Here is a 26,244-nt window from a genome sequence, read left to right as displayed (position 1 = left end):
GCAAATCCAGTAATTCAGCCTTCTCCTGGAGTGTTTTAAACTTCTTCTGGTGCTTAGGCTCAGAGCCAAGACGCCTTAGAAGGTGCAGGGCATTTCTGCGACATCTTGTGCATTTAAGAATAACAAAATGAAAACAATAACAAAATGTTAAACACGAGGACACTCAGCTGGAGACGCATCACAGGGCAACACTCAATCAGCAGCAAAGAGAAATGAATGACGCTCTCGGATTGGCTACTTTCTAGATCCCAAACCGCGTTTCACTCAGCAGTGGTAAGCCCACTCACCTGGAGACGCGTCACAGGGCGGCAATCAATCAGCAGCTAGGAGAAATGAATAACACTCTTGGATTGGCTACTGTCACCATCCCAGTCTGCGTTTCCCTCAGCAGTTGCTTCCTGTTCTCTCTAAAGCACCACATTGCCACGAGAAAAGCCATAAAAACTTGCGGAGGATATTTTTGTGCTTTCCGCTAACAATTTAATAGTTAGGTTTTAACGAAAAATTCCGCGAAAGACTGAGTCCGCGAACCCTGAACCGCGACTTCGCGGGGGTCTACTGTACTTCATTTTGGCTCACCCTGTATATGCAACATCCTAGAGTATGCTACAATGTATACTCTGCCAGACCTTTTACTGTGTGTTTGTCCATTTTAGTACGCTGCAGAGTAAGATGCTATAGGTTATTTTGGGAGGAAAATATTAACACGGCAAAATGACTTACTCCCAGTGCTTTCTGGGTCAGTGCTGGCTCTCTAAGAGTCTAAACTGGATACCAGGATGAATGGATAGATATTACTCAACAATTACTGTTGAAACAGCCACAAAAGGTGCCATGCTAATTACAAAAAATTACCTTATGACGGGTAAAGTTAAGGAAAATTCTCAAGCACGTGGTTAAATCAAGCTACTTGTAATCAATGTATATAATACATTAAAGTTAAGGTATGGTTCACCAAATTATGGGATTTGCACCAACTGCTTATTGTTGTAACTACATATTAAAGGCTCTTGTCTATGTCTGCTGTAGTGTCTAAAGCCTGTGTTGATGTCTAGTTCTATCCATATTGTTGTACAAGGTGCATATGGGTTTGCCAGCAATTTGAGTGAAAATGGTTCTGACCAGGTCAATGAATCAAATAGTAGAGCAAGCTATGGGTTGCAGCTGCCCACCTGGACCATTTTGAAAGTTTTGTTTTGCTGATGTATACAGTGGGAAGGTAAGGTAGGCATGCTTTTAAATGAGTGAATAAATTTCCTTTTTAGTATTCTGTAAAATGCATATCCACCTTTTTAATGCCTTTGTGGCAGCCCGAAGACTAATCAATATTTATAAATATGATTTTGAAACTTTTGCTTGCAACCCAAATCCATATATAATATTTGACTATAAATAGTTGTGTTGAGCTGTGGGTTGTGGAAAATGTGACCATCATTCCGTCACGTAGACATATATGTTTAATTGTTAAATGTCAGTTTTCCTTTGCAAGAGTCTTTCATCAGTGACTCTTGCCAGACATCGGAGTAACATGCACACACCACTGTACAAAGGACAGCTATGCTAATTGCTAAATGCAAGTTTCATGCCTGCTGTGCCATAATATATATTTCTTATTGAAAGCAGTGTTTGTAATTGTCCTGCTGAGCAACTGAACGCAGGCTGAGTGATATTTAAATTTCACAGATATTAATCTTGGAAATGCATATTGCATTGTGGTAGAACACCCAGTGATGAGCATTATTTATCTGTCTGTTTCCCGCAGTCTTGTACTATATCGAACAGACTGTGTCTGTATTTATCAAGAATGAGCCCTTCTGAAATGCATTTCTTTTGGTAGGCCAGGCTAAGACCCCTGGGAGGAAGGCTTGATTAAGAATGTGAATTTATTTTAAATGGTAAAAAGGTTACTTGATGCAAAAAGTCTTGGTTTGCTTCCTTTGAAATTAATTTTCAACTACAACATTGATGTGTATTGGAGAATACTAATTTGAGAAGAGATTCTGCTAAAAGGGTCTATTAGTCACCATAAGAATAGGTATTTTACTGTTCTGTTGAAGTTTAATTTAAAGATGACAAAATTGCTAATAACAAGATGGCAAGTTTCTTAAAATCCAATCTTTTTTTGTGGTTTCAGGAGTATGTAGCATGTCCTTTTGAGTCTAATCTCTTTATATTAAGAGACACCTGTAAACTTTTGCTTTTTGTCTTCAAACTAAAAGTACACTCAAATGTCGGTGGCAAAAATGTAATTTAAATGCATTAAGGTTCCATATTCTTGAATTGTGAATAAAGGCATGGGAAGTTGGGGTTGATCCTAGGGGATGAGGTTTGTGGTTAATTGATTAGGAACTGCATATTGTAAGATTTGTAGCTCTTCAGATTCATACATTGATCATGATTGGTCACTGAATTAGAGCTCAGGTCGCATCTAATTAGTCATTTGGTAATCTATTAAAACTAGTAAATTAGGGCAAAGTCTTAATACTGTATTTCTTTTAAAGGCACATTTGCATTCCTTTTAAGTATGGCTCGAATGCTGTCATCTCTGAAATGCGTGTTTTACACACCTTTGTACCACATCCATCCCGATCAATACAAGTGAATGGGCTTAAATGCTTCTGTTTGCCTATTTAATGATTTTCTTTCTTTCTTTTTCTTTCTCTCTCTCTCTCTCTCTCTCTTTCATCCGGAAAGTATTCACAGCACATCACTTTTTCCACATTTTGTTATGTTACAGCCTTATTCTGAGGCTTGTGAACGTTTGCTAATATCCTCAAGCTGAGCCCCAAGTGTTCTAAATTTATTGTCACACTTACTCACATTTTCTTGTATTTTTTTTCCTCACTTTTTTTCTAGCATGCCTTTAAAGGTTGCCTCAAAGTGATTGCTTAAACGTTTCTGTAAGTTTTTAATATCCTGAAGTTGCTTCTCATTTGTCATGTTTATGTCCTTTTCTTTCCTTGTATCCTTTGTAATCTTTTTTACATTACTCTCTCGTTTATGAACATAACCAAAAGAGTGCAGTAGTTATTGCAGTGGTAATTGCAGCAATCATTACCTTCAGCTTGGATTCCGTGTACCATGGATGAAGTAGCAAGCTCAGTTGTAGTCGGTGCTGCTAACTTGCAGTGGGTAATTGATAGTGTAAAGTAAGGCCTTTTTCAGTTTTAATGAACCATCTGGAATTGACTAGTTCTCCTGGCCTGACTCACTTGCACTTTCACTCTCGGCTGGAGGTGATGTTAAAGCGTCAGGTCCCAGAAGATCTGTGCTTTTGCCTATGTGTTCCATGTCAGCCTCTGAATGGCCGTACCTTGAACTTGAGGCCTGTTTAAGCTTGAATGAAGCTTTAGCTGTCTTTTCAGTTTCTTTTTTCTGAGTCTTTCTTTCTGCCACTCATGCTGATACACAGTATACTTGCATATACTGTAATTAAAGCCCCTAGGGTTGAGTAAATACAGGATACCTCGGGATGATAAAAAAAAAAGGAAAAATAACACTGCTGCTAGTGAAATGGATGAGACCCATATCTGAAAACTCCAGTACTTTTGAGTTGCATTTGCTTTTTGTGCTGGTAATTACAATATTATGAATGAATTTTGTTAAAAGTAAATTTTATTTTGTTAATATAGTTTTGTTTTGCAATACGACTTCACTAAACTAATGTACTGATAGATAGATACTTTATTAATCCCAAGGGGATATTGTATATCATTTTTAAAGTAGCTGTTCTGTTATCAGTATTTTTTTTTTTTTTGTCTGTTACAGCTTCAGTCCCGGCCCCTGATGGATAATCAAGCTTTTACTCTATTTAAAAAATGGGGAACTTCCCTTTCTCCTTTCATTTACATTAGTGTTTACCCTTTTGAAAAGTCTGTCTGCGAGTCCTTCTCCATTCTGAATGTCTGTTGCAGCCTTAATCCCATCTCTTGTGACCTACAGCAGCACAATGAGGTTGTGTTTTCTGGTCTTTACAGTCAAAGAGCAGAATAGCCGGCACTAGAATTCATGTAGTGGTAGCATTTACTGAAGAGCTCAAACATTTAAGAATGTATGTATAAAAGTTTTTAAGTACTGATAGTCTTTAAATGTTGAAATTAAGTAGAATTGTGTATTGTTGGGTTCATGTGTGTATGTTTGAAACGAGGCTGCACTAACCTTTTGGTTAATTTTATCATTACCTTTATTTTTAATGCTTATTAAGACATTGATATACTGTATTCCTCATTTGGAGCAGCTGCTCCACTCATCTAGAAAAGTAACCCATTCTTTTCCCAAGGACAGATTCTTAACTCTGATTAGGAGCTCTCCTTTTCACAACATTTGACTCTGCATGTGGCAAATTTGCAGCCCATGCACTTCATATTTGATAATGGCATCTACCCGAGACCTCTCATCAGAGACACACCCCTTGATTAAGATGTCGAATTCTAGAGCCAGTGGTGTATATAGACTGGACTGTCTAGCCATACCTAGCTTGTATTTACTAATCTCTTGTACAAGCTCTGGCTCCTTCTCAGCCAGAGAAGTTACACCTCATGTTTCACCAAATCCAGCACACTCACTCTTGCTTTGTAGGCAGTGAGCTCACTGCGTGACATCATGCAGCTTCTTCTGACTGACTTCAGCCAAGTCTTAATGTTTTATGCTTGGCATATGTGTACCTTTCTCTTAAGCAGTTTAGCCTATTGTACAGTGCATCCGGAAAGTATTCACAGCGCGTCACTTTTTCCACATTTTGTTATGTTTCAGCCTTATTCCAAAATGGATTAAATTCATTTTTTTCCTCAGAATTCTACACACAACACCCCATAATGACAACGTGAAAAAAGTTTAATTGAGATTTTTGCAAATTTATTAAAAATAAAAAAATTGAGAAACCCTGTGTACATAAGTATTCACAGCCTTTGCCATGAAGCTCAAAATTGAGCTCAGGTGCATCCTGTTTCCCCTGATCATCCTTGAGATGTTTCTGCAGCTTGCTTGGAGTCCACCTGTGGTAAATTCAGTTGATTGGACATGATTTGGAAAGGCACACACCTGTCTGTATAAGGTCCCTCAGTTGACAGTTCATGTCAGAGCACAAACCAAGCATGAAGTCAAAGGAATTGTCTGTAGACCTCCGAGACAGGATTGTCTCGAGGCACAAATCTGGGGAAGGTTACAGAAGAATTTCTGCTGCTTTTTGAAGGTCCCAATGAGCACAGTGGCCTCCATCATCCGTAAGTGGAAGAAGTTCGAAACCACCAGGACTCTTCCTGGAGCTGGCCGGCCATCTAAACTGAGCGATCCGGGGAGAAGGGCCTTAGTCAGGGAGGTGACCAAGAACCCGATGGTCAGTCTGTCAGAGCTCCAGAGGTCCTCTGTGGAGAGAGGAGAACCTTCCAGGACAACCATCTCTGCAGCAATCCACCAATCAGGCCTAAGCACACAGCCAAGATATCAAAGGAGTGGCTTCAGGACAACTGTGTGAATGTCCTTGAGTGGCCCAGCCAGAGCCCAGACTTGAATCCGATTGAGCATCTCTGGAGAGATCTTAAAATGGCTGTGCACCGACGCTTCCCATCCAACCTGATGGAGCTTAAGAGGAATGGGTGAAACTGGCTAAGGATAGGTGTGCCAAGCTTGTGGCATCATATTCAAAAAGACTTGAGGCTGTAATTGCTGCCAAAGGTGCATCCACAAAGTATTGAGCAAAGGCTGTGAATACTTATTTACATGTGATTTCTCAGTTTTTTTATTTTTAATAAATTTGCAAAAACCTCAAGTAAACTTTTTTCACGTTGTCATTATGGGGTGTTGTGTGTAGAATTCTGAGGAAAAAAATGAATTTAATCAATTTTGGAATAAGGCTGTAACATAACAAAATGTGGAAAAAGTGATGCGCTGTGAATACTTTCTGGATGCACTGTACATCTTTACATATAATCTGATGTACAGTATGTACTTTCTTATCTAGGCCACGTCCTAGATTATTAATTATACTTCTATGCATTCAAATTCTGAAATGGCATTTTCTAAGAAAATGTAATTACTCTGAACAAATATTATAAAAGAATCTTGCATCTTATCCTTGCAGCTTTATTTTGTTGTTTTCCCCCCAAGTAGCAAGGTGAATGTGCAAAGTTGTTTTGAAGCTTTTTAATGTGAATCTTATATTTATCCTGCAACAATTGTCAAATTCTCTGGCTGTTTACAACCATTTTTTTTTTTTTTTTAAACCTTGGATCAATGTTACAAAATTTAGCTTACTGCAAGATACTTAGCCACTATTTTAAAAGCAAAATGTTCAATTAGCTTCAGGAATTAATTGTATTTGGATGGCCCATGCAGGATCCAATACAGGTTTAAGCACAATTTAGGGTGGTTGTTTCTGTTGCTTCATTCATTTTGTTCTCTGTCCATGTGCTTCATGACACTTGTCATGCCACCTCAGGATGCCTTGCTTTTCCATTTTAATGGCTATTGTAGCTCTTGGTTAATTGAATGGTAGCAGATGTCGTTTCTCCACTTTGAGGAGATTCTAGATAATTTGACTGACACCCCCTATAATCTGGAGCTTTAATCACTGTGGAGGTTGAAAACCTGGTGGAGAGGGCATCCACTCACCTTGCAGCAAAGTATGAGATCATCCGGAGAAAACCAACATAAAAATACATAAGATTTTCTTGTAATGCTTATTGTCTGCCGTTTTGAAACTGCAGAAGTATGGGAGAATACCCCCACCAAGTTTAATATTCCTTTTAAATATACGTATACTGTTAGTGTCTAATTTGTAGTAGTAGTAGTATGAAATTCTTAAGTTGCTTTTTGAACCAAGGTAGTGTTTTTTGCAGCCTAATTGGCCTTTACTAAAACTTCCCACAGTACTTAGTCTCGGTATACTGATTTCTTATTAGGGAAAACATGTCATGTAACACTGGGAGCCTGTAGAGTTATTGGGACTGAAGTATTAAATATATGTAAACTGATAGAACATAGTGTGTGCCACAGGAGTGCATATTGTGAAGAGTTTCAAACATTCTGCTTTTTACTTTATCAGTCGGTACATTTTCATTTTGTTTAAAGCATGAGCAGTGTAACATTTACTTTGAACCCCTACCCCAATTTGAATATGAAAAAGTGGCTGCATTTCTACCGAATTTATAGTTTTCAGTACGTGAACTCCTGATAAACAGCATCTCAAACATTTGGTGTTAGTCAGAGTTCTCTCTCTGTAGTGAAAATATCACTTGCCAATGAAAAGCTTGTAGTACAAGCATTTAGACAGAACTTTTATTTGTTCCTGGAGGAAATCTAATGTTGTAATATTATTAGATTTACCTTGGATTTGTGTTGTAAGAACATTAGTTTTCCCACCACACAGGGGATGTGTTCCATGTTTGATTCCTGGTTAATGTGGTTTTGCATGTTATGTATATTATGGATTCCACATACAGTGATGCTGTAAAATTGAATGTTGCCTTTTATGGATGGTAACGCAAACTACCATCCTTTCAAATGGCCTCCCAGACTAATGAAAACAAATGAAAATGTACTTGGTATTTTTTGCAGGGATTAAGGATCCAGTTACTGTATGTTAGAATGGTTAGACATGTTTGCTGATTTTCTTTCCATTTTTGCCATACAACTGTACTGAGTAGAAGAGCTTGTCCATTATATTCACATAGATTGTCCAGAATAACATCAAATTGAGATTTGGAGGTCTCTAAAATCCTTCACTCCACTATCCCACTTGCTCATTTATTCCATGTGTTTATGGTTCTTTGTATGAAGAAAACCTTTCCAACGTTTGTACAAAATCTGCATTTAACAAGTTTCCAAGCATTTTCCTGTATTCTTCTTGCAGAATGCATTTATTTACTGTACTAATTCCTAATTACAAATAAAGGACCAATGAAGTTTCCACAATCTTTTTTGCTGTCCTTTGTAGTGACCACATGGAGGCATAGAATTGTCAATAAATATATTCTAACCAGTAACGGCACACTGCACAATAACGTGCAGTGAATACACTTGACTTGAACATTCCTAGTTTTCATACTCTGTACATTTAGCATTCATTTGCTCAGAGGTTGATGCACGTGCTGCTTCCTGAGCGGCTCCTCTTTTCTTTCGTCTGCATTGTTTTGCATTAAAAGTGATTAAGTCAGTGTTTGTGTGGCAAGTCTTTAATCTGCCTCAAGAATGATTTAAGATATGAAGAGCTAGAGGAAGCAACGGCGAAGGTGGTAGCAATGAGAACGGAGCCCATATGTATGCGCTGCACAGCCATCCAAGTTGATTCTGTAATAAAAATTTAAAAAAGGAATAACCTTGGAGGTCAATCATCACCCTGAAAGTGGATAGTAGACGTCATGTAGTATATGTGTATCAAATTTCAGGTCAATAGGTCAAACGGTTTGCGAGCTACAGGTGATTTAAAATCCTGGACAGACAAACGGACAGCCATGATAGCGTATTATATAAGAAGTGTGTGCTGTTTAGCTTAATAACCTGTAGCACATCTTGCCAGCGGAGGTGAACTCCTTATCACATACACTGATTACAGCCACCTTCTGCCTTTTTCCCCATCATATAGTATCTTTCTAATCTCTTTATTCTTCAAAAACATTTGATTAAAAATCTTATTAAATAGGTTCATACTAGAAAAACAGAGGGTAAATGAACACCATGACTAAATGTACTTCAGGCATGTGGTGTTCAACTTTCAAATAGCCAAACTCTTCTCCTTCAAACATTCAGCTGCTGTAATAAGTAGTGTTGAGTTTAGCAGTTCAAAGAATTTCAGCTTTCGAATTTCTCTAACCCAATTCCTGCTTATACCAGCAAATATTGTAGTGATAGTGAGGAGTGTGTTGTAATATACTGGTCATCAGAAACCAATGGTGTAAGTGTTGTATATTAGATACTGTTTGTTATATGTAGTTGTCAACATAAATATTTTACCAGTTTTGTTAAGACTAGGGTTTGGCTGATTACTTTCAAAATAAGTCATTTTTTTTCTTTTAGAGTAACAATATCCAGCATTTGAATATATAGAGAGTTTGGTTTGCATTTTGTGATTCTATATACAGTACCTGTAAATTTTAATTTTAGCCAAAAGTACAGTTTTATTTAAAAATAACAAGTCTCTTAAAGTTGTGCATCAAGGTTTTCCAGTGTTAACTTTCAGCATTTTTTCCTGCCTTTCTCACATTGACCTTTCTGTACTTTTCATACTTGATATTTAAATAAAAATATGCATCATGCAAAATGCTTTGTTTTAGTCACAGGTTTCAACCTGCAAATATTCATAACATCTCAGATGGGGCACTGGCTTTGTAATATGACTCAAATATGTGGTGTACAATGTCATTGTCACTTGTATGATTTTCACTGAACAAGAACTTTTACTTGAAACACCCTAGAAATATCAGTGAGTAGTTTGCCTTATAGAGTATATAAATGTTCTACTGTATATCACATTTTCTAAGGTTTGATTAAACATATGGGCTTTTCCTGAGTTCCTACTGACAATCGTAATGGCATGGAGTAGAATAACTTTTACCTTATAATCTGGAATTCAAGAAAAATGTGAACTTCGTTTGCTGTCCCTATTGGGCTTATACCAGGTAAATCATACTAACAAGGCTCTTATATACCACTTAAGGTAATTTGTATGGATGTTAAGTATTTAAATCATAGTTTGCTTTAAGTGTCAATTTTTTTTTGCAGAGTTTTGACAGTTTTTGAAGAATTTAGTTCTAACTTGCTGATATTTGTAAATTGGCTTTCTTTTATGTCCAGTATTCCTATTACAAACTGTATTAATACAGTTAATTGACTTGTTACAATGGGGAGAAGCTCACATTTACATCATCAATGTGCCTTTGTAGAAATTCCAAGTTCATGTACAGTGGAATTCTTATTTGATATTTTTTTCTTATTAACCAGTAAAACCGAAAATCACTGCTGTTCTTTTCCAGCAATAATATATATAATTAATAATTTTTTGTAATCTGATGTCTTGAGTAACATTTATGATACTGTATTTCCACAAGATGGCACTAGATCAATGAACTTGGTCCAAAATATCAAGTTTGGAACACTACTCCAAGACTTGAACCAGTTCATGGTGTGTTTTATCTGCAGATATTCATTGCAATTTGTCTCTTAACCAGAGACTAAATTAGTATTTAATTGAACAACCTCTATGTATCTCTGTTTCCATGAGACTGGATTCTAAAAAAAAAAAAAAACTTTGAACAGAGTAACGAGTAGCCAATGTATGATTTTTATTACATAGCCCATCTGTCTTTCACTTTTATGGCACTCTTTCTTGCTTGTATTTAATTTTTACTTCATGCTTAAATGAATAGTTCCTCATGTGCATCTTTACAATCCCAGGAACAGTGTTTACTGTATATCAGAGCTCATTTGGACTATATAATTTTAGACACATAATCATCCTCAATGGAAAAATGAAATGCAATTTTGTTGAGCTGCAGAGTTTGTTTTTTTTTTTGTTTTTTCCTCTCAGTGTTACTGAAGCTTTTTTCTTTTCTCCCAGTTCACTTTAAACATCCAACCCCAACAATAGATATGCCACTGAACTAAAGGGAAGTATAAGATGCATATGACTACTCTGCTTTAATGTAGTGAAATTAAACTCTCCTTTTCTGGTGTAACAATTTTATATATTTTATACTAGTCAAGGAAAACTCTGGAGAGTTATAACTACTTCTAGGCTATATTTCAGCAGATCTTACTCTAAGGTTGTTTTTAAAGCACTTGTTTAGTCTGATTTTTCATTATACTGTACATCTTTCTGTAGAATCAAAATGAGGTCATCATATGACCATTAAAACATATATTTAGACCTTTAAATACATTTGTTTCTCAAAACATGGATGTAAAGTGCCATGGCTCTCCTATGGGTGATATTAATCCATGGGCAATATTTCCTGGTTGTATCTTTTTACCATGAATCACTTACCAGTGTTTTTAGCTTTGAATGTGGCTCTTGCAGGTAATTCATGTTGCTGGGCTTTATTGAAAGACAATAATGAGTAGTTGAACAGTGATGTTTTGCTGAACCCATCTTCATCTTCCTGAGGTTATACAACGATTTGAGGCAGTGGCAATGCTTATCTTGCTTTTCTGGTACAGTGATTTGGTGATTAAAGCACTACATTTCAAGTCAGTGATGCCCCCAGTGTGCAGCATCTCTAAAGCCAACATTTTTTTTTTGCCAACATTTTTTTTTTAAATAACGGACTAAATATATGGAGACAAATTTGAAAATGAATGATCAATTTGTACAAAGTGCTGTTATATACAACAATTTGGCCACTGATGAATGGGTCTGAGTGAAAAAGTCAGAAGTAACCATGGTTAACTCCAAAATTTGCATAATGGGGTACGTAATGTTTTATAATGATGTTTAACTTCCTTGCTGTTCATCCAGATCACAACTTGGGCTCAGAATTCTATGCTAGAACTGTTAACCACGAGTTAGACTCAGGCTGACGTTTAATGGTGCATTTTGCAGTGTCAATCCCGAACACCTCCCAGGATAGTGTTCTGCTGCTGTCTAGTGGACGACATAACAACATGCTGTGAAAACAACCTTGACTATTTCTATGCTTTCTGCCACTTTATGGTAACTCTAAAGCAACTTACTGAGTGTGGCAGTGCAATTGCAAACAGAAGCTGTAAAGGCAGTTTTAGAATAAGCTAAAACACAACTACAGTACGTGAGAAAAAAATGACTGCAATCAAGTGCAAGGAGAAGCAAGATATTAGTCCTCTGAGCTTTTTACAATGCAGCAACTGTCAAAGTTTGTGCCAGGGGAAATGTGAAAGTCACTAAGCCTTGCGCTGTAGTAGCCTGCGATAACATAAGTGTTGCATAAATTTTGCTGATCAGGCACGGTCATTCTATTCTATCATGTGCAATGAACAGAAAAACAAGTGTGCGCAAAGAAATACACTTGTACTGTCCTAAATGTGACTGTTTTGTTGACTATCTCGAAACATATGACGCAACAAATCTGCATCAATTCAGCAGTGGACACTAGACATACCTTTCCTAATGTATTTATGTTGATGTTTTGGTATTTAAATGTTTCTGTTGCATAATATTTTTTTCTTGCTGGAAAAAAATGATACTTTTGGCTAATTTCCCCATTGTAAATATAATTCTAAGGAGGTTAAATGCATTGTGTACTCAAGAAACATTGTTGTTTCTGTGAGGACTTATTGCATGAAATGAGCCTTGATGTTATCCTGTCAATCATATCATTTAGCATATGAGCAGTGAAATTTTATGAAACCAAAATTAAGGTGCATAATTTTAAAACTGTGTGCAACTTACAATATTTCATGTCCTTGTCTTGGAATTTTAATCTGTTTAAGTGATTACGATCTGCTGACAAACACCAAGAGTTTGGGGATTTCTTTCAATTTCTAATGAGCTATTTGGTGTTGCTATTTGAAGAAATAAAGGAGGAAATCTGCCTACTGAATGAATGCATGGCCTTTGTTGTACTGCCATCCACATTACTAACCGAGAATGCTAAACCGGATGGACGTAGGGACATCCGGCAATAGGCCGTGGACGCAAAAGACGTACTGCGCAGGCGCCCCACAAATCAACCCCAACCCAACCCCCCCCCGCAAGCAACGGGAAACGGATGGAATGCAACGTAAAATAAGAAATGAGGCGTCGCGCACAGAAAAAAGGAGCACGAAAACCATTGCACACGAAACGGGACACACACAAAGAGGAGGATTCAACAAGCCCCTAGCACACAAAAAAAAAAGAAGCCGCGAGCACCACACAAAGCCCATTGGACACGAAACAGGACAGACTACGGACATAGCACACAAAACGTACACAAAAACGACGATTCAGACCCACGACCACAGTAACATAAATAACAAATGACACACAAAGCCCCATTTCTAAATGAACCGTCCGTATTAAACATACGTCATCTCAACACGTTCACACTATGCAGCATAGGTAGATCTCATTACAATGAGGCACTATTAACCGTTCAACCGCAGAAAAGGCTCCATATTAACAGTGAGTGCGATCCTCCTTATTACTTATCCATATTTCTCACGCTCAAGAACAAACAAGTCATGAATTCACGATCACGGGTACAAAACGATACCGCTCGGATAACGGGACCAAACACAATTCACACTATGCAGCATAGGTGGATCTCATTACTATGAGGCACTATTAACCGTTCAACCGCAGAAAAGGCACCATATTAACAGTGAGTGCGATCCTCCTTATTACTTATCCATATTTCTAGAAGAAAAAATGTCTCGGCTCCAAAATCGCAAAGCTCAACTAACACAGTTACAGAAACGAACCCAAATGGACAGACACACTGAACGTAGACGCATGCAGGGCGCGTCACACAGTGCTGCATCGAAACAGGCACGGCTTCAAAACGAAACCCCTCCCGTCTCAGACATACAGAAACGGCAGCGAGGGGACAAAATAAATAAATGCAGATGTCTGCACCGCGCATCTCAAATGCCGGAAAACAAGCAGGCAAGGCTCCAAAAAGAGAAAGCTCAACTGACCGACATACAAAAACGGGCAAGGCTCAATACAAACAATGCATGCCGTAAACTACAACTGGCTTCTCACACAGCACAGGCAAATCGATTACAGCTCCAAAACAACACGTCCCAAATACTGGACATACAACGACACGCCTCTGAAACGGCACAAGCAAAACATACACGTCACGGACATCAACGACAGACACCTGCTAAACGCTTGCGTTCGCTGATAACGTGTTCAATAATGAGTCCACTATTCAGGAAAATTCATTGGGATTAATGAATGTCATTTGCAATCATTGTCATTCACTTAACTTCCCTGAAGAAACAACTAGCAATACAAGTAATGAATTTACACGTTGTTCTCAAATGGGTCAAATTAGACTTCCTCCTTTACATTCATATCCTGAATATCCACAGAACCTTCTAACTAACGATGTACCTGAAAGTAAAAACTTTATGAACTGCATTAGATCCTACAAATCGCTATCCACTATGAACATAAACAGTAGCACTGCACGTGACATCCATCTTGCAAAACTGTTAATTATTGATGAATGTACAATGTCATCCAGTCACTTACTCAACACCATTCATAAACTTCTACAAACGTTGATGAATAATAATATTCCCTTTGGAGGAAAGGTACTTTTATTAGGAGGAGATTTTAGACAGTGCTTAGCTATTGTTCCACATGCCATGCGCGCAGCTATTGTTCAGTGCACCTTAAAATACGCAGACAATTGGCATTGCTTTCAAAAGATACAGTTAGTACAAAACATACGATGTCCAGATCCAGATCATAACAATTGGTTATTACAATTGGGAGATGGTACACTCACCAATACAGATAGACTTCACCCAGATATTATTACAATTCCTCAAGCCTTTATCTGCGACGACTTAGTTACAGAGAAGCAATCTCATTAGACCAAATGCCCCTTTTAACACAACGCACTATATTATGTCCAAAAAATATTAATGTGGAAAACATAAATACCCAAGTCATTGCATTACTTCCTGGAGAGACGCAACTCTTTCTAAGCTCTGACAAAGTTGACTCTGATCACGACAATGACCATCTTCATTGACCTTACAAGTTCTAACCTGGAATTACATTTTACACTTAAACGGCGTGTACAAATAAATTTTTCAATAAACCTTTACACTATGCCACACACTTTATTGTTTGCTTTCTATTTACATCATCTACACCTTCACACTATTCTATATCTCATTCGTACATCACGCTCTTTGTCATTTCCCAACACCAGGGGTTGGCGAGCGAAGCGAGCAGGGGGCGGAGCCCCCTAGTTACTTACTAAAAACCGCTCCTGCTGAGTAAAATGTAAGTTAAAGTGCCTTTGTTAGCTTATTTTATATAGCTAGATTGAATAGGTTTGATGAGAGTACATATGAAAATCCTGCTTATTTAGTGTTTCGCTGAACCTCTCTAGGTCTGTTCACAAAACACACTTTTCAGCCTAATGTTTATTTCTGCTCTTTACTCAAGTTACCCTTACAGGTGTCCACATCTAAATATGCACTTACTGAATTTCTTGGCCTGTGTGATTGCTGGCTGCTTCATCATTGGCTGCTTACTTTTTTATCTGTACCACTTACAGTACAGAATACAGAATGTCCTCTTGTATTAACCATTAATTTCATTAACAAAATTAAACTTCTTCTGTTTTGTTGCTTCATAGGTGTTTTCCTTACATGCATCATCCTGTAATCTGGAAAAAATGACGTTTCAGTTTTAAGTTAGTGTCTCTTCCGTTATGCATCACCTTGAAACTGAAGCACACCATGCAGAAAACCTTGATTCCTCTTAAATTGTTGCTCATTGTATTTACGCATGTTAGCTTCCTGCTGTTCTGATTTAAGGTTCTTAAAAAAGCCTATTCACAATGTAACTGTTTCCTTTTAGGGTTTTTTTTTTTTTTTTTTTTTTAGTACTTTTCTATTTTGCAACTTTTTTTTCCCCTCTCTCTCTCCATTCCAAAAGTATCTTATGTTAATTGGCAACAGCATTTTAGGAATTTTTGGGCAAAGATTCCCATGGATGGATTGCTGGCATGCTCAGGCTTGGTTTCTACCTTGTGGTACATTTGATGCTTCCAGGTTTAGCTCAGGCGCATGTGACACTGAATTAGATATTGCAAGTGTAAATAATGTATGATTGGAAGTAGATGTGGTTGGGGAGGTCATGCACCTTGATTTTCCATTTTTGGACCTCAAATCTCCATTCAAATAATTCATTAACTGTTTTTTTTTTTTTTTTTTTTTTTTTTTTGTTTTTTTTAAAGTGTGCATGTATATATGTGGTGTATTTGCTGTTCCTCTCCAAGTCTATAGGAACTCTTCTGGTGCATCTGTACATTCAAAGCTAATATCCTCTCATTTTATGTTTTCTTGAAGTCCCAGGAGATGTCTTTATGAGAAAAGAGGGGAAAAAAAAGGTGTAAGTTGTAGCTTTTGGTGATATGTAGTCTTGTTAATTTTTACTTTACATGAAGTTTAGCAACAAATTGCAAGCATTCCTCAAACTGTAAAGTTCTATACATTTTATTGGTTTTTCACGCTGTATCTTTTGCGTAAAGTGTAAAGAGCATACATAGAGGCACAATTCAGAGAATGTTGCAGATTTGATTAGATACTTGTGATTTTAGTTTATTTTTTATTAACCTTTGAAAATAGCCAAGTTGCTGCTTTTTATTATTAATTAGTTGCATGTAGCCTTCGGGACACAACAACATGAAGACTCCCTAGCAGTTTTACTATACTGGTGAACTTGCAGAGGCGTCTGCTAAGTGGGCCAGGACAGGTCGTATGTTGTCAGAGATGGATGTGAAGTCGAGTGCAGCTGTGGCACAAATTGAGCGGGACAGGCTGGAATCTGTCTCTGGTAAACATGTATGGTAGCTCGTTGTGTGAACGTACAGCATCTATGTACCACAAAACTGAGTTTGTCTGCTTGGGTTAAATTTTAAAGGTGCGTGCATGAGTCATCTTACCAAGTGCAAGTCACACTTGTATAAGCTTTACATCTTTCATAGAGTTCACACCAACTCCCATGGCTGTGGTTGAGCATTAGCAGAGCGGACTGCTTCATATATATATAATATAATATCAATCCACAGTCCAAAGATCTTCATGTTAGGTGGATTGGTGATGATAAACTGGTCTGTCTATATATAATATACACAGACAGACAGACCAGTTTATCATCACCAATCCACCTAACATGAAGATCTTTGGACTGTGGAATGAGACCAGAGAAGCTGAGGAGACCCACACAAACACTGGGAGGACGTGCAGACTGCATGCTGCGGTTGGCTGGTAACTCCTACTGCTGCTGTCAGCCTTTCTTCCTGTTCCTTTGTATGTTCAGCTCTCACTCCTTCTCCAAATCCTCTTGTTTTATGTCTTCTTTTTTTCTTCTCTCTCTTTCTCTTACTCTTGTCTCTCCTTATCTCTGATGTCCTACACTCACTATGCTTGTCTGTCACCTCAGTCCTGCTCTAGTTTGTCCACAGCCACTCTGGTCAGCTCTTCTGTCCCCACTCAGTGTTTCTCCATCTTGTTCTGTTTCAGTGACTTTTAACAAACTTTAGTGAGGACATCAGAGGAGTGTGAGGGAGGAAAGTGACAAAGGAGGACAGGGGACAAGATTAAAAATGACCTCGTGGGACAGGAAAGAAAGTTAGACTGGATGGAGAGAACGGTGACAGTGGCCACTGTGGGGGAGGGACTCAGGGTCACAATGCTGTTTTCATTTATTTAATGCGAGTCCACTTTATGTCTATCTGTCTAAATCTGACACTGCAGTCTGTCCTGATTAAACACAGCGTTTGTACTGTGGGGGTAAAACAGTCCGCGCCATAAAGTTAGAAGATATGCAATTCAACAAACACGCACACACACACACTTTTCATAGTGAGAACTGAATTGCATGAAAGCACCAAAAAATTGTAAAAGGGTTGCAGTTTGTAAAGAGGATCACTTTCTGAATAAAAACACAATGCTACCAAAAATATTAATCTATAGTATATAATTATGGTACGTTGTTCTGTTTCCAGTTTTCAGCTATTAAATGTTTTTGATTTTTAGTCTTATTTTGATATTTCATCTGATTTAATCTGGTGAGGCATGTAGCTTACATCTTGCAATCTGAAAAAGTGCTTCTTGCTAAAATGATACTATTATTGATAGTACCTAATTGCTCTAGTAATCTAATCATCGTGACCTTCCTTGAAACGTTTATATTCAAAATTGCCTGCTTTCCCCATGTATATAAAAAAAACAAAAAACAAAGCTTTGTACTTGATATTTGTAAATTTGTCTTTTTTTTAAAGCAAGATTTTTCTGTTTTTGGGAATTAGCCAATAACTCTTAGAATGTTTTATGGAGCAATTGTGATGCACTACCTAGTTTGTCATATTTTATAAAGAATATTTTGTACAAGGCAGTATTTAATGTTGGTTACATTAGCTGTTGGTCATATGGAGAATTGCACAACTTTAATGTCTTATGTTATTACTTGTGCTCTTCAGGTACAGTGTATATATACACATAAAAATAGTGGCACTTTGTAGAGGCATTCATCATTTGGAGAAGTTTTTGAAAACAAGTTATTACACTAAATATACACAGACCTATGGTATTCACCCACATTCAGAATGCTTGATTTAAAAGCAAATTTGAGATCTGCCCGTCAGTCGGCTCTCTGCATTTATTTACGTGGTGTTAGGCCTGTTCCACTTTGACTCTTGAATTTTTACAAAACGCAAGGGCTTTTTGTACATCTCTACCTTCTAACATTGTGATGATACTGTATGTATGTGTATATATATAATATAAAACCCAGTAAGATGGCAGTTTGTATATTTAATCGTCATCCTCCTCTTGTTTATAAATGCTCTAAGAGACCTTCAATGGTAGAGGCACTTTCTCAGTGCAGACACTTTGGGTTTTTTATAAAGGCTTCTACTATATAGTTTAATGAGGTCTTTATCTGTGCCTGTCTCCATCTACCTCCTGTTTTTAGTCTCGCTGTCTGCATTAAATTTGTTGTTCCTTTCTCTTCTCATGGATGACAAGCTTGTCTGTGGTTTTATATTCTGATTACCTGTTGTCTCAAACTTAAAAACACGCATTATTGACTGAATCCCATTAACCTTACAGAGCAGTAAAGAAACTTTTCATCATCATCCTGTCAAAAGCGATAAAAGCAAACATTTTTCTATTTTTACAGGTAATGTTTTGGGAAGAGGGGTGGTGATTGCTGCAAATAAGGTTTTCTAATACTTGGCAGATTTGTCCATTTCCCTTAAATGAGATATACTTCCCTTTCCTGATTGTTCTTTTGAAAGACTGCTGCATAACATTTGCCACTGTTTATAAGGAATTGATGATCATGGCTGCATTTGTGGTCCTTTTAATCATTCTCGTATGTAGTAGTCTATATCTACTGTTATGTAGACTCCATAACCTTTAGAAATCCTTTTAGTGTGGTGTACATTTTCTTATGACCTGTAATCTCAAATGGTGATTTGAGTTAATTTTTTAGTATTTTCTTTGCTCTTTATTTGGGTGTTTGGTTAATTAGTTTGTTTTTCCCTTTCCCCCCTTGGACTTTTTCCAAGTACCAACTTTATTGCTATGTACAAACATCAGAAACATTTCACAAACTAAATGGTTGAAAATCTCTCGGCAGGAATGGGTTTATGCATCTTACTACTTAACCACAGTGAAGGAAGTAATATTATACTTTGAATTCAGCAGGGCACTTTTTAGAATTGAAAGTGGAAGGTGACCTAACCCCAAAATAAACTTTCATAAAGTCAAAACTAGTCAGCACACCCTGGATTTTAAACCATTCTGATTAAATGTTATTACTGTGTTCATATATCTGTAAACAAGTGTTTTACTCTGTTTAATGTAACTACCGGAAATCGTTTTGAAAGAGTCTGGAAATTTATAATGTTTAGCCCTGAACTATTCAGAACAAAGTTAGAGATCTGTAAACAAACCACTGTTGCATTTATTTTACACATAGTGCTATCATATCAAAATGCATTTATGCATACAATTTAACTTTTGAATTTATCAGTAAATGTTGAAGCTTTGTACAGAGCAGTCAGGCTTGAGCTGTAAAATTGCAGGGGAGTGAAGTCAGTTTGTCTGTTTAGATTATCTTCAAACATTCCTGTTGACGTGACCTTAGCGATTTACTTTTATTGGTGGGCAAAATTTATGTATATTTGTATAGAGTGTTTCACATTTTCAGAAAGCTGAAAATGCAGGTGTGTTAATGTAGGACTTTGAGCTGCCTCCTCAAATACCTCTAAGGAATCCTGTTATTTCAAAAATAGGAAAAGTGCAATGAAGCTATGGTAATGTTAAGTGGATCATGTTTTAAACCAACTTAAAGTGCTAAGATAAATTGCATCATTACACACCTTTACCTAAACATTTTTTTTTTAAATTAACAATGTTCATTCTGTAACATCCTGTCGTGTTTTATCAAAGCACTTTTTACATAATGAATGATTCTTCTATTCTCTGGGTGTACATAAAGTAGATACAGGAAGAGGCCTCTTTAAGATTATTCAGTTACATTTTTCTTTTATTTCCAGCCTCATTTCATAATTCTATGGAGTATGATGTTCTGAATGATAGTGCTTTGGATTGTGCAGTCCAAAGTGGTGCCTAGATCAGACTCCAGAAAAGTGCAGTTGTAATTCACAGGAAGGGTGGATGCATCAGTGAAGGAGAAAGCTCCTGGTTTTGAGGCAGCAATTGCAGTTTATGAACTTAAACAGATTCATTTTCAAGAAGGGGGTTGGTGTGGGAGGACAGATTCCTTTAATGGAGAACCAGGCGTCTGAAGCGGAGCTCCTTTGCAGCGGCTTTATTTTTTCTCTTATTTCTTATTATCCCGAGGTATCCTGCATTTACCTAACCAAAGGAGTTTCTACTACAGTATAGAAACATGAGTAACAAGAAAGGGGTTCACAAAGAAACAGAAAAGAAAACTAAAACTACACCTAAGTATAGACAGACATCAGGCCCAAATGCAAGGTACGGCCTTTCAGAGACTGACCTGGAACAAGCAGGAGAAAGCACAGACTTCCCAGGACCCCGTTCCACTGCATCATCTCCAGTCGAGAGCGAAAATGTGAGCAAAGCTGCAAGTGATGCAGGCCACGATAGCTCACAGATTCCAGAAGATCACTTGAAACTAGAGATGGCCTTGCAGTCCACGCATTCATCTACTCCTCGTGAGCCGGAAGCATCGGCTGTAACGGGAGTTGCCACTTCATCCATGGAGCATAAAAGCCGAAACGATTTGTCCAAACTGAAGGAAATGTTCGCAACTTTGGCCACGGCCATAAGTGAGCTCAAGAAAGACATTCAGAAAAATATGAAGAAAGAAATAAATGGCTTGCTCAAGACAAATGAAACTGCGGCTGGAGAAGCAAGAGATGCGGCAGGAATATAAAGACTTGGAAAAACGTATATATAATCATTTTGATGCAGCCTTTAAAGGTATGCCAAGAAAAATTGAGGAACACATTCAGGAAAATGCGTTTAAACTGAGAGAACTTGCCGATCAGCTGGAAGATGTTAAGCAGACATTCATGGCTCAAATTGAAACAGCGGAACATTTGGCATCTAACGCCGATGGAAAAGCTACAGCTGCGAATTCCGAATGCAAAAAACACGGAGACAGACTTGCAGCTCTGGAAGATGGATGCAGAAGGAATAATACTAGAATCGAACGTCTACCTGAGAATCGTGAAAGTCCAAATCCAGTGAAACTTGTAGCTGAACTGTTCTCAAAAATAATTGGAGAGGACTTTAAGTCAGATACCGAGATAGTGGCAGCTTATCGCATACGTGCATCAAATACCTCTAAACCTAGGACTTTAATTGTCCACTTCAAGAGATTACAATTTAAGCTTAATGTAATGGCTCTTCTCAGACACAAACAAGAGATTATATATTTGAAAATAACCACATTCGTATTTTCCCTGATTTCTCATCCTCAGCAGCTGCTAAACGTGCAGCTTTTTACAACATTAAACAGCTGTTACAGAAAGCCAAAATCGGATACAGCCTCTTGTATCCTGCCAAACTGAAAGTGGATATTCAAAACAAATATCACATCTCCTCCTTCACGGAGGAAGCAGAAAAGGAATTAAGAAAGCTGATCCCGACGCTTTTTGGAAATACGATGGTGAGTCGCATCCTGTCATGGTATGGCAAGAAGATATTACTTGCTGTCTGATTTGCTTGCAATGATACGGGTACCATAATTATACATTCTTTTTTTCTTTTTGGCCACTTTTTGTTTATGCTTTAATTACAATTACACAGAGGTTTTTTTTTTTTTTTTTTTTTTGTACTCTTCTAAATGAGACTGTTTAACATCATACCCTTGGTTCATTGTTATTGCTATTATTGCATTAGGGTTTACTATGCTTATTCAGGGAAACTTAACACCATTTCCCTGGGTTTACTGTCTTAATATTTCAAGACTGTTTAAGCATTAAATATAATCTTCAAGTATTTAGACTTTACAGTATCTGCAATAGATATCTCTACTTTTTAATCCTCAAATGCCGCTGATGGGGGGCTTGTTTTGTTTTGGACGTACTGTCTCTAGGTATGTCAGAGGACTGGGATTTTGTGAAGTGGGGTCCAGCCTCACATGGGGAGGCAAAATGGGGGGGGGGGTTTGGGGGGGAGAGAAAGAGAAGAAGCTATGTCTAATCTGTCCTTTTAATCCTCATAATTATAACTTCCAATGTAACGATAGGCTGCATGGCAATAAATAAAACTGGAAATTAAGGTTAACGCTATCTCACTACCAGTTAAGACTACAAAATGACATCAAAAATTCAGAATCAATGTCTCCATGATGGGACGGTTAACTTTGTGAGCTGGAATGTTAAAGGCCTGTATCACGAATTAAAGAGGACGTATTCTCTCACCTAACAGGTCTAAACCCTAAAATAGTATTTTTACAGGAGACCCACTTATTAAACAAGGATCAGTTCTGGCTGCAAAAAGACTGGACTGGCCAAATGTTCCATTCCAGCTTTACAAAGAAAACTAGAGGTGTGGGAATTTTTACATAGAACAGTCTCGTTTGTAGCATCAGATGTAGTATGTGGTCCTGAAGGGAGATATTTGATTGTCATGGCCAACTTAATTAACTGTAAAGTGATTTTGATAAATGTTTATGCACCCAATGTCGATGATAGGGAATTCATGCAAAACGTATTTGCATCTATTCCTAATGTGAACACTCATAAAATTATAATGGCTGGGGACCTCTAACACTGCAAAGACAATTAGTTTTTAACTGACCACAACTTATCAGAAACCACCAGGGGTCTATACCCAAACTCAAGAGCATATTCCTTCTACTCACCAGTGCATCATTGCTACTCAAGAATTATTTCTTTATAGATAATAATTTCTTGCCTGTGATTAAATCTTGCAAGTACAATGCTATTGTTATTTCTGACCATGCCCCTCTGATCTTGGAGCTGAAATAATTTATGCCCCACATTCTCATATCGCAGATGGCGTCTTAATCCATTTCTATTAGCAGATGAGAACTGTACAGAATTTATATCAAAACAAATCAGTTTCTTCCTAGAGACAAATACATCCTCAGAAGTATCTGCAGGAATACTCTGGGAAGCTCTAAAGGCCTTCTTAAGAGGACAGATTATTTCATTTCTTTCCCACAGAAATAAATTAGAAACCAAGAAGGTATCAGAGCTAACCAGCGAAATTACTAGAATAGATCAAGAACATGCCAGATGTTCCAAGCGAGGCTCTTCATTGGAAAAGACAGGCTTTGCATTCAGAGCTCAACCTCTTAACAACCAAAGAAACTGAACAACTCATTTTTAAATCAAGACATCATTACTATGATCACGGAGATAAAGCTAATAAGCTCTTGGCTCAACAAATCCACAAGCAAGACGTTCGCAATACAATTCCAGCAATCACCAACACGAATGGAGATAAAATCATTGACCATTAAAATATAATGCACACATTTAGATACTACTATAAATCCTCATATTCTGCTGAGGTCAAAGAAGACAACCCACAATCTAATGCATTTCTGGATACATTACAGATACCACAAATACTTTTATTGCAGAGGAACTGGATAAACCTCTGGGGCTATCAGAATTACTAGATGCTATAAAATCACTTCAGAGTGGGAAAGTAGCAGGCCCTGATGGCTACCATGTTGAATTTTATAAGAAATTCTCCACTCCGCTAGCTCCCCTCTTATTAACAACATTTACAGAAGCTAGAGACAATCAAATTCTACCTCAAACGTTTCACCAAGCATTAATCACCCTCTTTCCCAAACAAAAAGACTTATTACAATGTGCATCATACAGACCAATTTCACTTCTGAATAATGTTAAGATGCTCTTATGTCCTAGCTGGAAGGATGGAGAAAGTGCTGCCTTCGGTAACATCACAACATCAAACTGGATTTATTAACGGTCGACACTTAGCTTCCAATCTTCGACGCCTGTTTAATGTGATATATTCACCTGCAAATCAAACACCCCGGAGGTGATATTATCGTATTGTCGAAATTTGGATTTGGCCTGAATATTTGTGCATGGATCAAACTACTGTATACCAATCCAGATGCTTCAGTTTGTATTAACAACATTTGCTCAGACTACTTTAAACTAGAACGTGGTACCAGACAAGGATGCCCCTTGTCACCACTGCTATTTGCAATCGCCATTGAACCTCTGGCAGTTCACTGTTGAAATGCTTATCAGATAAAGGGGATTATCAGAGAAGGACTGGAACAGAACATTTCTCTATATGCAGATGATATGGTTTTGTATACATCAGACCCACAAAATACTGTGCCTGCAGTCTTAACAGCACTTAAAGAATTTCAAAAGATCTCTGGTCTCAGAATTAATTTGAATAAAAGTGTTTCTCTTTCCAGTGAATTCTCAAGCATACAATGTTAGATTGGACACCTTCCCTTTAATTATTGCAGATCAGTTTAAATACCTAGGGGTAAATATCACAAGTAAACATAAAGCTCTTTATCAACAAAATTTCGCCATCTGTATGGAAAAAATTAAGCAAGACTTGCATGGATGGTCAACCCTCCATCTCATCTAGCTGGAAGAATTAATGTTGTTAAGATGAATATCCTTCCTAAACTTCTTTTTATTTCAAAACATTCCAATCAATAAATCATTCTTCATTCTTTAAGCAATTAGATTCAACCATAACCTCATTTATCTATCTATCTTTATTTGGAACCTAAAACATCCACATGTCCAAAGAGCGACCCTACAAAGACGTAAGACAGAAGGTGGCATGGCTCTACCTAACTTTCAGTTTTATTACTGGGCAGCAAATATACAAGCTATAAAAACCTGGACACAAATAGATGAACATACACAGGCTTGGTCCGCAATCTATATATATATATATATATATATATATATATATATATATATATATATATATATATATAATATATATATATAATATATATATATATATATATATTAATATAATATAATATCTGCGGTGGGTTGGCACCCTGCCCAGGATTGGTTCCCTGCCTTGTGCCCTGTGTTGGCTGGGATTGGCTCCAGCAGACCCCCATGACCCTGTGTTCGGATTCAGCGGGTTGGAAAATGGATGGATGGATGGATAATATAATATTTCAGCATGTCTGTCTGTCTGTTGGTTGGTTGGTACGTTTTACATCAGTGTTTTGATTGGCTGAACAAAGCACTGGGAAGCGAGTGACCAATCGGATTAAACGAAAAGCTGAAGGAAGTCACTCGACTGAAGAAGACGAAAATGCAAAAAGAAATAAGATTTTGGATATTTCAAATGCTCAAACTACACCTCAAGAATTGCCAAAAATGAAGAAACCAAAAAGAATTTTTACTGAAGAACAAAAACTCTGGAATAAACAGCGACGTGCAGTACGACAAGCAGCAAAGAGTGTTCAAATGTCGCAGCAGAGACAAAATGAACGCCAACGAGTTGCAGCTTACAGAAGCAACCGCACGGAAGAACAAACACAATTGGTTCACGAAATTGAGCGTCTGCGATTGCAACAAAAACGTTCTACTGCCAATGAAATTGAAGTTGCTGAAAGACGTGAACATGAACGGCAACGACAACAAGAAAGTCGGTCAAACGCAACTCAAGTTGAAATTGTTGAGAGAAGAGAACAAGAACGTTTACGACAACGAGAGAATCGTTTAAATGCAACTGAAGGTGAAATTGTCGAAAGAAGAGAGCAAGAGCGACCAATTCTACAAGAAAATAGACTTCATGAAAATGAAGATGTAAGTTCAAGGCGTCAAGATCGCATTCGAACTCGAGAAAGTCGAGCAAATGCGTCTGAAATTCAAGCTCAACTTCCAAGAAACACTGTATATTGCCTTATCTCAAGCAACTTCAAGAAAGAAGATCAAGCTCTTAGTTTGAAAGGATTGCCACGAGGATCAAGATGGTCTTTGCATCAATAATGTAGTGTACCCAGGGATATCCACTTAAATACTTGAATAAACATAGTTTACGTATTCGTTAAGTATGCATTGATTGTGTTAATGATTCATAATTTTATTT

At 37.5% G+C, this 26,244-nt stretch overlaps 1 protein-coding gene across 2 annotated transcripts in view; it reads left to right on the top strand.

Annotated features, from left to right (window-relative positions):
• Positions 1–26,244, top strand: part of pcxa (pyruvate carboxylase a) — a 725,880-nt gene that overhangs the window by 144,119 nt on the left and 555,517 nt on the right. The window lies entirely within an intron of this gene.

This window comes from Erpetoichthys calabaricus, chromosome 1, assembly GCF_900747795.2.
Source record: "Erpetoichthys calabaricus chromosome 1, fErpCal1.3, whole genome shotgun sequence".
Taxonomy (NCBI): domain Eukaryota; kingdom Metazoa; phylum Chordata; class Cladistia; order Polypteriformes; family Polypteridae; genus Erpetoichthys; species Erpetoichthys calabaricus.
The sequence above is the reverse complement of the archived record's forward strand: the minus strand, read 5'-3'. Positions and strand labels throughout refer to the sequence as shown.